The following is a 12,500-nucleotide window of genomic DNA, read 5'->3' on the forward strand; positions in this document are numbered from 1 at the left end:
AGACTCAGCCTGTCTGTCCTTGGGGCCTCCTTGGGAACAAAGAAGAAAATAGAAGATTGTATCTTTGATTTTATTCCGTAGGCGAAAACGATGTGATATTCATTTTATTTATTTTTTTTTTAGTTTTTTATCCTGGTGTTTGGCTTCTGAAAGCTTTTTTTTTTTTTTTTACTTAGAGGAAAAAATATTTATGTTTGTTTAGGTTTAGTTTTCTTTCGGTAAAAATTGACATAATATTTTTTTTAATAATTTTTTTTAGTCTGATAGCGATTTTTTTCCGTTTTTCACTCAAAGGAGAAAAAACGATTTATATTTGTTCAGATTTATTTTTCTTTCGGGAAAAGATGAAATCATATTTTTTTTAGAATTTTTTTCGAGCCTTTGACAAACTTTATTTTCATGAGTCTTCAGTTTCATGAAAGTAGAAAGCTGAAGTTTCAGTCATCCATATAAAAGTGAATGATGCCATTAAAGAAATCAGTCACATTTTTAAACAACTATAAAAAGAACTAGTTTGTCTGTATTAAGGTTAGTTCTTTGTTACAGAATCACAAGTTATTATTTTTTAACCAGAAAGAGACAACAGTTTCATTTAAGTCTCTCTCTCTCTCTCTCTCTCTCTCTCTCTCTCTCTCTCTCTCTCTCTCTCTCTCTCTCTCTCTCTCTCCGCCCACATAGGCGTCTAGCCAGCTGACTCTGAAACCTCCAAAATTGTATGTGGGCGTCTTGACCGAATGTGGTGGACAGTCCCACGCCCATGGCATCACAGGGTATTTTTTGGGGGCATTTATATCTGCGAAGTTGATTTTGGCATCTTATAATCTCTCTCTCTCTCTCTCTCTCTACATTATATATATATATATATATATATATATATATATTATATATATATATATATATATATATATATATAATGTAGAGAGAGAGAGATATATATATATATATATATATATATACATATATATATATATATATATATATATATATATATATATATATATATATATTACTGTACCTCCATATGACTTCCCACCCTCTCTAACAATTGTTTTATAGTGTAACTGCGAGGTTCTTCCCCGTTACACCTTCCAAACCTTCTCACCGTCAATTTCCGTTTCAGCGCTGAATGACCTCCTGGGTCCCAGCGCTTGTCCTGTGGCCGAAATTCCGTATTGTATTCTCAGTAACCGGGTTTGTGACATAGCGCCGAAATGTTTACCAACAGATGTTCTCGAAGGTAATCTTGACTCAACTAAGATGCTTTCTAAGTTCTACATCTCGTACTGCCAGGGGAGTTAGGCGAGTTTGACAGTAGACACCGCGGCTGCCAAATCTATTTTGACGACCACTCCATTATTATGCAAACCCCTGCAGCGTGCAGCATCTTGAAACGAAGTTGGCAGTCCGGGCCGGTCGCTGAAGAATTCGCCCAGTTCGCTTTTTTTCGGGGGAATGTCTTTCCTAAGTTGGAGAATTTTGAAAGATTTTGAAAGATATTTTCCATTAGTCTTGTGTCACCAGTTTGGTTTTTTTTTTTCGATTGATTCTCTGTTTCTCTTTCTGTAAAAGGAAATTCTGTTCTTTAGAAGTTACTTAGCTAATTAATTATGCTTTTGGTTTCTTTAGTGATGAAAGTAATATTAGTTTGCCATGGGCGCTAAAGCTTGTAATTTATAAAACCATTTCTTCATGTCTTGATGAAATGGTTTAATATATATGTATATATACATACATATAAATATAAATATATATACACACTTACAGCCATACATAGAATGAATATGCATCATATACATAAAACATACCGCTTTGCACTTGGACATGTTCATAAATAAAAAATAATTTGTAGACATGTGGTACCTACAAAATTCACTGACTTATTTCATAGGTGTCCAGCACCATAGCGACCTCCGGAATATTTCTGTTCGTTTAAAGTTCATTCATTTTTTTTTTTTTACTTACTGCAAAGAGTTGGACGCTGAAAACAAATAGAAATTGTTTGAAAGGGGTTTGAGAGGTTGTTTACAGATGCATATGTGTTTGTGTGTGTTTGTGAGGTGTATGAATGGATGTTTCATTGCCTTACAAACGTGTTTGTGACTTTAGTTTGAAATTCAGGTCATGAAGAATAAATAGTCTCTGTCATTGTCTATTCCAAATTCGTATATAAATGTTCAAAGATGCATGTATGTGTTTGTGCGTGTTTGTGTATTATATGAATGTGTGTTTTCTTACCTTACAAACGTGTTTGTGCATTAGTTTAAAATTCAAGTGGAGACGGCTAAATATTTTTGAATTATATATATATATAAATATATATATATATATATATATATATATATATATATATATATATATATATATATATATGTATATATATATACATATAAATATATATTTGTATAATATATATACACATACATACATACATACACACACATATATATAACGAGGCAAAGCGAATAACTTATTAAGACGTGGACACACTTAAAAGCGAATGAAAAACTTGAACGTGGTATGCATTCCGACCTCCTTGCCAGGAGATCATTTGCGCGAGTTCGTGAGCGTGTGCGTGTGTGTGTGTGTGTACGCATTGGCAAGGAGTCACGAAAGGACGGCACTCTTATTTGCATTTTTATTTTAAAAGGGGGGAAAGAAATGAAGAGCAACTAATATATATATATATATATATATATATATATGTGTGTGTGTGTGTGTGTGTGTATATATATATACATATGTGTGTATATATATATACACACACACACACAATGGACCGGAGTTGTTTAAACTGAAATATTTGTTCATTTGTCACCGGAAGGATGCACGCTGAAAAACTCAGAACCTGCCTGCTAGATATTCGTTTTTGAAACGCGCCATGATAACTTTTTTTTTTTTTTTCTTTTGAGAACCTTTTTCTTTCTCTCTTTTTTTTTTTTGCAGTGGAACTGTTCGTTCGAACTCTTACATTACTTTATTATTATGGAACAGCAGTTTTTAGACCTTACACAGAAACTGCTGAAGAAAAAAATGCCAAATTTTTTCGAAGGCTGGAAATCACTTCGCGAAGACAACAGTCGTAGAGGTGAATATATATAGATTTATTAACGACAGGTAATACGTAATAAGCTGAGATATGTAAATGCATAAAAAATTCAAGGAAGGAATGTGCAAGAAAAATAACGATTTGAAGGCCCTTGTACTGAAACTATAGTCACTTTTTGTTATAAACCAACTCAATATGCTTATACTTGTTTGCCAAGATACCGCAATAACTTAAGCAATAAGTTAAGCAATAACTTGAGCAATATCTTAAGCAATAACTCAGGCAATAACTTAGCAATAACTCGAGCAATATCTTGAACAATAAATCGAGCAATAACTTAAGAAATAACTTGAGCAATAACTCAAGCAGTAACTTGAGCAGTAACTCAACCAATAACTTGAGCAATAAATCGATCAATAACTTAAGCAATAACTCAGTAACTTGAGAAATAACTCAAGCAATATCTTGAGCAATAACTCAAGCAATAACTCAAGCAATACCTTGAGCAAGAGGTGACCAAACCCCAGCATTTTTCCACTGACGTCATTCCTGAATATTTATCTCTATTAGATACAGAGCATTCAGGTCACTGAATGGAATCATCAGAAACTAACTGACATTCAGATGTCGACTTTGCGATTAACGAAGACGTGAGAAACACAGAGGAGAGAGTTGAAGGCCGAATCGATCATCCTGAGAATGGGATCCCGGTCACGATTGCAGGACTGAAGATCTAAAGGTTACGTCTCAGTCCCGATGTATTATGAATGCGAACGGAGGTACAGCAAAAGGAATGAAAGGGGTGACAGCTAGGGGCCGAAGGGACGCCGTAAGAGAACAAAATTGACTGCTATCCACTACAGTTGACTGACTACCATGTACATGATTCAGGACTCAGGTCAATGAGGGCGAGTGTACTTCATATAACGGGCCCAAAGCATGACTCTTTCCCCCACCCTGGGATCGATCTGGCGCTACCTTTGATGGACGACGATTATTACGATGACGATGATTCCTCATTGCGAGTTTGTTTCTAATCCGTTTCATCACCTCTTCCAAGTTCCTTGTCCGTAGCGCCACGTTCTCGGAAAGGCTTCAAATTGGATTGGGATTCCTTTAAATTCTTAATCCAGAGGCTTTGGAAACCTTGTAAGTTTTCTGTTTAACTTGAAGGGACGCCACAATTAAGGGAAGGAGGAACTGGGGAAAATATATATATATATATTTGTGTGTATATTTATATTTGTATATGTTATAAAATCCACATCAGAAGGTGAGCGGGGTTACAGTATGCTAATCTGGGCAGCATGTTCTTTAAACAAAAAAAGCACGCGTCCCTTTGTGCTGCATTTGATATATATATATATATATATATATATATATATATATATATATATATATATATATATATATATATATATATATATATATATATACAATGTTTCAGCCACGAAGGAAAGTGAAACGATATGATGCTAAGTACTTTCGTCTTATCACCAAGACGTGGTCACAGCATCTGTACAGAGACAAGGGCGTGTATATATGGCGGGTATGAGTCCTAAGGGAATACAAAAAGGTTTTACCTTTTCGTGATCTAAAATCAAATACTCTATAGCAGTAATCATTTTCTCATTTTTATTCTCTAAATCTTCCTTGCAAGACGATACGGCTGAAAGTGGCGAGGCCTGAAAATTTTATTTACTCTTAGACATAAAAAAAAAATGCTTGGAGAAAGGTCTCGGTAACAGGCCGTCTATAGACTCGTTTCCAGGTGCTGATGAACTAGTCTAGGGAGTTGAAAGTTCCTTGAAACCCACACCAGCGCCGCATAGGCAAATTTTAGCCCCCTCTCTCTCTCTCTCTCTCTCTCTCTCTCTCTCTCACACAAGAAGAGGTAAGTGATTGTGCTGTATAATTCCTCAGATGTTTTGCAGTGACACGCATATAAAAAAAAAAAATACTGAAGAAATCTAGATGTTTCAAGGGCATTGTGTCTGTATCAAATATATATATATATATATATATATATATATATATATATATATATATATATATATATATATATATATATATATCTATCTCTCTCTCTCTCTCTCTCTCTCTCTCTCTCTCTCTCTCTCTCTCTCTCTCTCACGAGAAGAGGTAAGTGATACTGCTGTGTAATTCCTCAGATGACAAATTCATCCGCAGTATTATGTCATATATGCAATTCAGATGAGCAGGCTAAGAACTTAATCCTCAAAAAAAAAAAAAAACTTTTGTCTTTAGTCATTCATTATTCAGAATTAATTATTCATACTTCTTAATTCTTAATTCATAATTCATAATTCATAGAGTAAACCCCTGAATACAGATGAATACATAACAATTAGACGTGTTTTTTTTACGTCAGTCCATTTTTCAGGCCACGACGAATGTATCAAGTTGTGGAAACAAACCCATTGTGAGAATTTGTCGGAATGTTAAGACATCTTTTTTGTTTCTCTTATCATTTGGGTCTTTTCGGTCTTTGTGAGGGGGACCCAGTTGTGCGCATGCCATGAGCAGTAATGCTCGTGTATTTGTGAAGATGAAACGCTTCAGAATAGCTCCTGGGATAATGATATTATTATTATTATTATTATTATATTCTTATTTTACTAATTATTGCTATGTACATATTACATTCTTTACTGTAGTTAATAATGGTAAAAATATTAATAATAATAATAATAATAATTATTATTATTAATATTATTATTATTATTATTATTATTATTATTATTATTATTATTATTATTATTATTATTATTGTATGTCTGCTTAACTGACGCTTACTAGTTTCACGGACTTTACTGTGGTTCTTTGAAGTTGTTTTTTTGTGACAAGTTTTTTGGAGTTTTTTTTTTCTGCGGTTCTTTACCGAGTGATTTTTTTAATGATCTCGTAGTGGTGGTTGATTGTAGTGTTGTAGTTTTTTTCTGGGTTCTTATGTTTTTTCTGTGATTTAAAAAATTTTTTTACATTTTTATAGCAATTTTTCCTCCTGTTCCAAGTAGTTTTTTATTTAATTTAATTTAATTTACTATAACTTATTGTGTCGAGTTCTTCCGATTCTTCAATGTGATGTTTGGTTGTGATTTATGGCATTTTTTATCTTATGTAATTCAATGGTTTTTTTAGCTGGTTGGGGATGGGTTTTTTCAGAGGGTCTTTTTTTTATTATTTTTTGTTATTTGGTTGGTTGTATCCCATTCTGTATCTCTGTAATTCACTGGTTGTTTGTTGTTTTTTTTAGTTAGGTGGGGGTGGGTTTTTCAGAGGGCCTTTTTTTCGTAAATTTGGTTATGGTTAATAACATTCTTGATATCTTCTGTAATTCACTGGGTGGTTTTTTTATGGCTGGGGAGTGGGTTTTTCAAGGTACTTATTTATATTTTTTTTTATTTTCGTAACTTTAGTCGTTATGTATGACATTCCTTATATCTTCTGCAATTCACAGGGTGTATGTTTTTTTTTTTTTTGCTGTTGAGTGGGTTTTTCAAGGTAGTTATTTTTTTTTATTTTATTTCCGTAACTATTAGTTGTTATGTGTGACATTCCTTATATCTTCTGTAATTCACTGGGTGTTTTTTTTTATGGCTGGTTGGGGAGTGTTTTTTTCAGGGGGTGCCTTTTTTCCTTTTAATTTTTATTTTCGTAACTTTGTTGTGGTTCGCTATGGCGGTTCGTTTAACGGTCGATGTGGCAGATAAGTATTGGCCGAGTCTGCCTTAAAATCACACGGTAATTATGGTCGTGGTTTCCGGATTACCAGGTCTTTTAATGACAGTTATATAATCGTCAGTATTCGTGGTATTATTATTATTATTATTATTATTATTATTATTATTATTATTATTATTATTATTTTTGTGGTATTAGTCGTGTTATTATCTTTAATTATTTTTATTATTATTATATATTTGTTGTAGTCATAGTAATAGTAAAAGTGTTGTCATTATTATTATTATTATTACTATTATTATTATTATTATTATTATTATTATTATTATTGTGAAAGCATTCGTGTTGTTATTATTATTTTATTATTATAATATTTGTTGTAGTAGTCATGGTAATAGTAAGAGTGTTATTATTATTATTGTTATTATTATTATTATTATTATTATTATTATTATTATTATTATTATTATTATTATTATAATATAATAATAATAATAATATCTCTCTCTCTCTCTCTCTCTCTCTCTCTCTCTCTCTCTCTCTCTCTCTCTCTCTCTCTCTCTCTCTCTCTCTCGAGTAATGTTTTAAAGTTTGATTCTGTCTGAAAATAATATTTTTCTAACTGTAACAGTCTCTCTCTCTCTCTCTCTCTCTCTCTCTCTCTCTCTCTCTCTCTCTCTCTCTCTCTGTGACAGCTGGAATGCCTGAGATGAACGATAATTGAAAATCGAAGCTACAAGATGACAGAAGCAATCTTGCAATCGTCTGTGCATCGTAGTGAAACTATAATTGCAGGGGATTTCCGCCCTTATTACCTCCGGAGATAAAGGTGACTTTGATGTGGTGTGCTTTTAGCCGATGCGTTCTTCGAATGCCGTCTGACGAGGGATCCTTGTATTTTCGTTTTGCGGTTTTTCTCTCTCTCTCTCTCTCTCTCTCTCTCTCTCTCTCTCTCTCTCTCTCTCTCTCTCTATCTCTTTTCGTGTTGCTAAACGAAAATATATGTCAAATTCTCTCTATCTTCTCCTGGTAAGACATGTATCCCCTGAATTCTCTCTCTCTCTCTCTCTCTCTCTCTCTCTCTCTCTCTCTTATGTCTTTTCTTGTTGCCAAACGAAAATAAATATGTCAAATTCTCTCTCTCATTTACTGATAAGACACTCATCCCCTGAATCTCTCTCTCTCTCTCTCTCTCTCTCTCTCTCTCTCTCTCAGATAAATTGTCTTAATTATCTTTTGGACGAGGTGGTCTAATATTCATTCTCCAAGTATACACTCAGAACGCGATGGAAAAACTGTTTTTTGCCGGCATAGCAAAGAATAGTTTTATTTGTTCATTATTTTTTGAGGGAGCAATTTTCACCTCTCCTAGAAAATGCTAGATAGAACCATCAGCTTTATGCTTTCATTTTTGCAATAGGTGCGCCTTTTATCTGCCGTGCTTGCTATTCCTGCTTTTGCAATTTTCTCTCCTTTTCCCACTCTGAAGACGCTTCATCTTTGCTTTCACAGTGACTGCGCCAACGCACAGAAATTCAGGAGCTTGCAGTATTCCACCTCTTCGGAGACTGCTTGCTTTGGGAAAAGGTGTTACAGGGTCAAATTACCTTTCAATCTCTAACTGCTGATAATCACTAAACCTAACTGTCCTGGCTTCCTTTATAAATAACAAGTATAAAATGCGCCGAAGTTTCTTCGGCGCAGTCGAGTTTTCTGTACAGCGTGTAATGCTGTATGAAACACTTAATCGCGGCCCATGAAACTTTCATCCACGGCCCGGTGGTTGTCTGTGTTGTTGACACCTATAGCGGTGCCAGATGCACAATCCATGGCTAAACTTAACCTTAGATCAAATAAAAACTACTGAGGCTAGAGGGCTGCAGTTTGGTATGCTTGATGATTGAAGGGTGGGTGATCAACATACCAATTTACAGCCATCTAGCCTCAGTAGTTTTTAAGATCTGAGGGCCGACAGACAAATAGCCATCTCAATAGTTTCCTTTTACAGAAAACTAATAGAAACCTGAGCATCGATCTGGAGTGACCTGATTTGGAGGAAGAAGCTCTGAAAAAAATAAGAGATTTTGTCAGAATCATAAAGTGACGAGGCACCTCGATTCGAATTTCACTGCGGTTCGTATGCCGGTTAGGTGTCCTCTTGATATTCGCTGGAATGCTGGATTCGGCTTCAGTTTCATTCCTGAGTAGAGAGAGAGAGAGAGAGAGAGAGAGAGAGAGAGCGGGGTCTCCGGTGCGTGGTTTCGTTCCCCCCGGGGGTGGGGATTACCTGGGCGAGAATTTGCATTCTTTTTTTTCTCTTTCTTGATATGATGACTCTACTTTCTTTTTTCCTTTGTCTTTGATGATGGTTTTACTTTCTTCTTTGCCTTTGTCATGATATGATGGCTGTGCTTTCTTTTTTTTTTTTTGCTTTATCATGATATGATGGCTTTACTTTCTTTTTTACTTTATCATGGTATGATGACTCTACTTTCTTTTTTTTTTTATCAAGATATAACAACCAGGTTAATAACCGTCTGCTTACGTCAGCAGAGGCCTACTGGATTATTAAAGAAACTTGCTCATGCTGAGAGAGAGAGAGAGAGAGAGAGAGAGAGAGAGAGAATCCTAAGCGCTTTCTCCGTCCGTGTTCAAGTGCTGTGAACATCACTGTCATTCATCTGTAATTGTTAAGAGGATTTGCGGTCGTTTTGCATTTTTTGGTGTCTGCATATCAGCGACGGAGGTGCGAGAGAGAGAGAGAGAGAGAGAGAGAGAGAGAGAGAGAGAGAGAGAGAGAACCCCTCCTAGATTTCATTCCTGTCAGATCTTTATCATGTGACATGACCAATCTACCATAGACATATCTTTTTCTGAGTAATCCTTTTATTTATCACGCTTGAAGTGACTTTCGCTCCCTCTCATCCGTATATATCTGGCTTTTGACAGAGAGAGAGAGAGAGAGAGAGAGAGAGGAGAGAGAGAGAGAGAGAGAGAGAGAGAGAGAGAGAGAGAGAAGCAGTCAAGTGTTCAGTTTAATTTGAAGCCTGGATGATTCCGATAACTTACCGGCGCCTCACAAAGGATTGCGGAAGCGTCCATAACGGATCTGAGGTGGCTTATTCAGATCTGAGGTGTAATTGCTGCAGAAAAATCTTCTCAGTGCAGAGACAAGACCTGTTGCAGAAGCTTTATATATATATTAGAAAAATGAAATCAGAAAGCACGCTCTTACTCGCGCTCGCACCGCGTCTGCGATGTGTTTTCCCAAAAAGACTGAATAACCAATCATTGCTTTTCACTTGTAATTATTATTATTATTATTATTATTATTATTATTATTATTATTATTATTATTATTATTATTAAGAGATGAATTATTCATATTCAGAAGATGAACAAACTTTCAAAGATTATTATTATTATTATTATTATTATTATTATTATTATTATTATTATTATTATTCAGAAGATGAAATTCAAACTTCAAAGAATGTTGAAATTAGTATTATTATTATTATTATTATTATTATTATTATTATTATTATTATTATTATTATTAAGAAGATGAACCCTACTCATACGGAACAAGCCCACCAAAGGGGCGAACAAATTTATTCTTCGCGTTTTGCAAGCAGTGTCAAGCAACATGAGAAACAACTTTTCTTAATTACGTTCCATTTTTTCCTCGTCCCGCCCAAATGAAGAGAAATTCCCACTCACTTTTCAGTTCCTGAAAATTGGTTGACGTTTAGCCGGGAGGAACCATGAATTATATTTGCGTGAAACCACAATGCCTCAGAGGCCGCCTGCAAGTGTGTCTCACTTTTACAGTGAGACTGCTTCTCTCTCTCTCTCTCTCTCTCTCTCTCTCTCTCTCTCTCTCTCTCTCTCTCTCTAAGAGAAAAGATTCCTGTGACACACTCTTGATTATTATCTGTATGTCAAAAGCATGGGACATTACTCTCTCTCTCTCTCTCTCTCTCTCTCTCTCTCTCTCTCTCTCTCTCTCTCTCTCTCTCAGAGAAAAAGATTCGTGCGGTAGACTCTTGATTATTTTCTGTATGTCAAAAGCATAGGACATTTACTCACTCCCCTCTCTCTCTCTCTCTCTCTCAGGGAAAAAGATTCTGTGGTACACCCTTGATTATTTTCTTTATGTTAAGGCATAGGAGATTACCTCTCTCTCTCTCTCTCTCTCTCTCTCTCTCTCTCTCTCTCTCTCTCTCTCAGGGAAAAAAGATTCGTGTGGTACACCCCCTTGATTATTTTCTTTATGTTAAGGAGGAGATTACCTCTCTCTCTCTCTCTCTCTCTCTCTCTCTCTCTCTCTCTCTCTCTCTCTCTCTAAGGGAAAAAGATTCTCTTGGTATAATTTTTTGTTTCAGAGCGAGAGAGAGAGAGAAGAGAGAGAGTAAACAAACAGTTGTAGCTGAATGTATATACATCATGTGTGTATATGCATACATATATATATATATGTGTATATATATATATATATGTATGTATATATATATATATATATATATATATATATATATATATATATATATATATATGTATATGTGTGTATGTGTGTGTGTGCGTGTGTATGTGTGCCCGTGGTGCGCTGCGCTTGGCCCAAAAATCACCAATCAAAACTTCCGAACTTTAAAACGCGACCTTGAAATGAATAGATTGGCCGTGTCCCCATTGCTCTTCTGTAGCGGTACACTGCTGGAACACTCAGGTATATGTAGGTCGATCAATAGAGTACCCGAAACGAATGCTTTCGTTTTCGTAGGATAAAGGGCTCTTTGTTTGTTTACGTACTTCCGCTGTTGTTTCGCTTTTGTCACGGAATCTAGCGCTCGTTGTTCTTTGTTCTCGAAAGTTCATAGGTAAGTTTGTATTTGTCATCTATGAAAATGTGATGGAATTATTATTATTATTATTATTATTATTATTATTATTATTATTATTATTATTCATAATGTTTGGTATTCAAATGTTTGGTTTTTATATTTAACCAGTAAAAATGCAATGATATTATTATTATTTTAACCAGTAAAATTGCAATTATTATTATTATTATTATTATTATTATTATTATTATTATTATTATTATTATTATTATTATTAATCATAATGTTTGGACATGCTAAAGTCCTCTGTAAGTTTTTATATTCAACTGATAAAAATGTAATGAAATTATTATTATTATTATTATTATTAATGAAAATTAATGAATTTCCATTGCCTTGTATAAAAATGGCTTCTGTTTATTTACTTTCGATAATATATAATCGATAAAAAAAGTTTACTAAATTTCCTTTGTATTTTATGAAAATGGCCTCTCTTTGTTTACTTACCATCAGTAGATTGATTTACTTGTTATGTAACCTGGCGTCGCAACGACTAATCGCACCAGGAAGGAGAAAAAAAAAAAAGTCGAGTTCGTGAGTGTAATGGAGTTGTGTCACCTTGCACAGGTGTGATCGATATCGACCGAGCTCCCTCGGTCGATTTCCTCTCTCCCTCTCCTCTCCCTCTCCTCCCTCCCCTCCTCTCTCTCTCTCTCAGGCTCCCGCTTCCGGTAACCAGCTGTTATTTTCTAAGGTCATTATGTTCCCACTCCTCTGTCGAAGGCTGAATGGGCGATTTTTTCTAAGGTCATTATGTTCGCTGTCATGTCGAAGGCTGGGTGGAAGATTTGCCTTTAAGTCATTATGTTCACTGTCAGGTACTTTAAATGTTGACTCATGGAGGA

At 34.8% G+C, this 12,500-nt stretch overlaps 1 protein-coding gene across 18 annotated transcripts in view; it reads left to right on the forward strand.

Moving 5' to 3' along the window:
* Nucleotides 1–12,500, forward strand: part of LOC136854940 (transforming acidic coiled-coil-containing protein 3-like) — a 245,539-nt gene that overhangs the window by 77,450 nt on the left and 155,589 nt on the right. The gene's annotated exons all lie outside the window — the stretch shown is intronic.

The sequence above is a fragment of the Macrobrachium rosenbergii genome, chromosome 30 (genome assembly GCF_040412425.1).
Source record: "Macrobrachium rosenbergii isolate ZJJX-2024 chromosome 30, ASM4041242v1, whole genome shotgun sequence".
NCBI classification, from domain to species: domain Eukaryota; kingdom Metazoa; phylum Arthropoda; class Malacostraca; order Decapoda; family Palaemonidae; genus Macrobrachium; species Macrobrachium rosenbergii.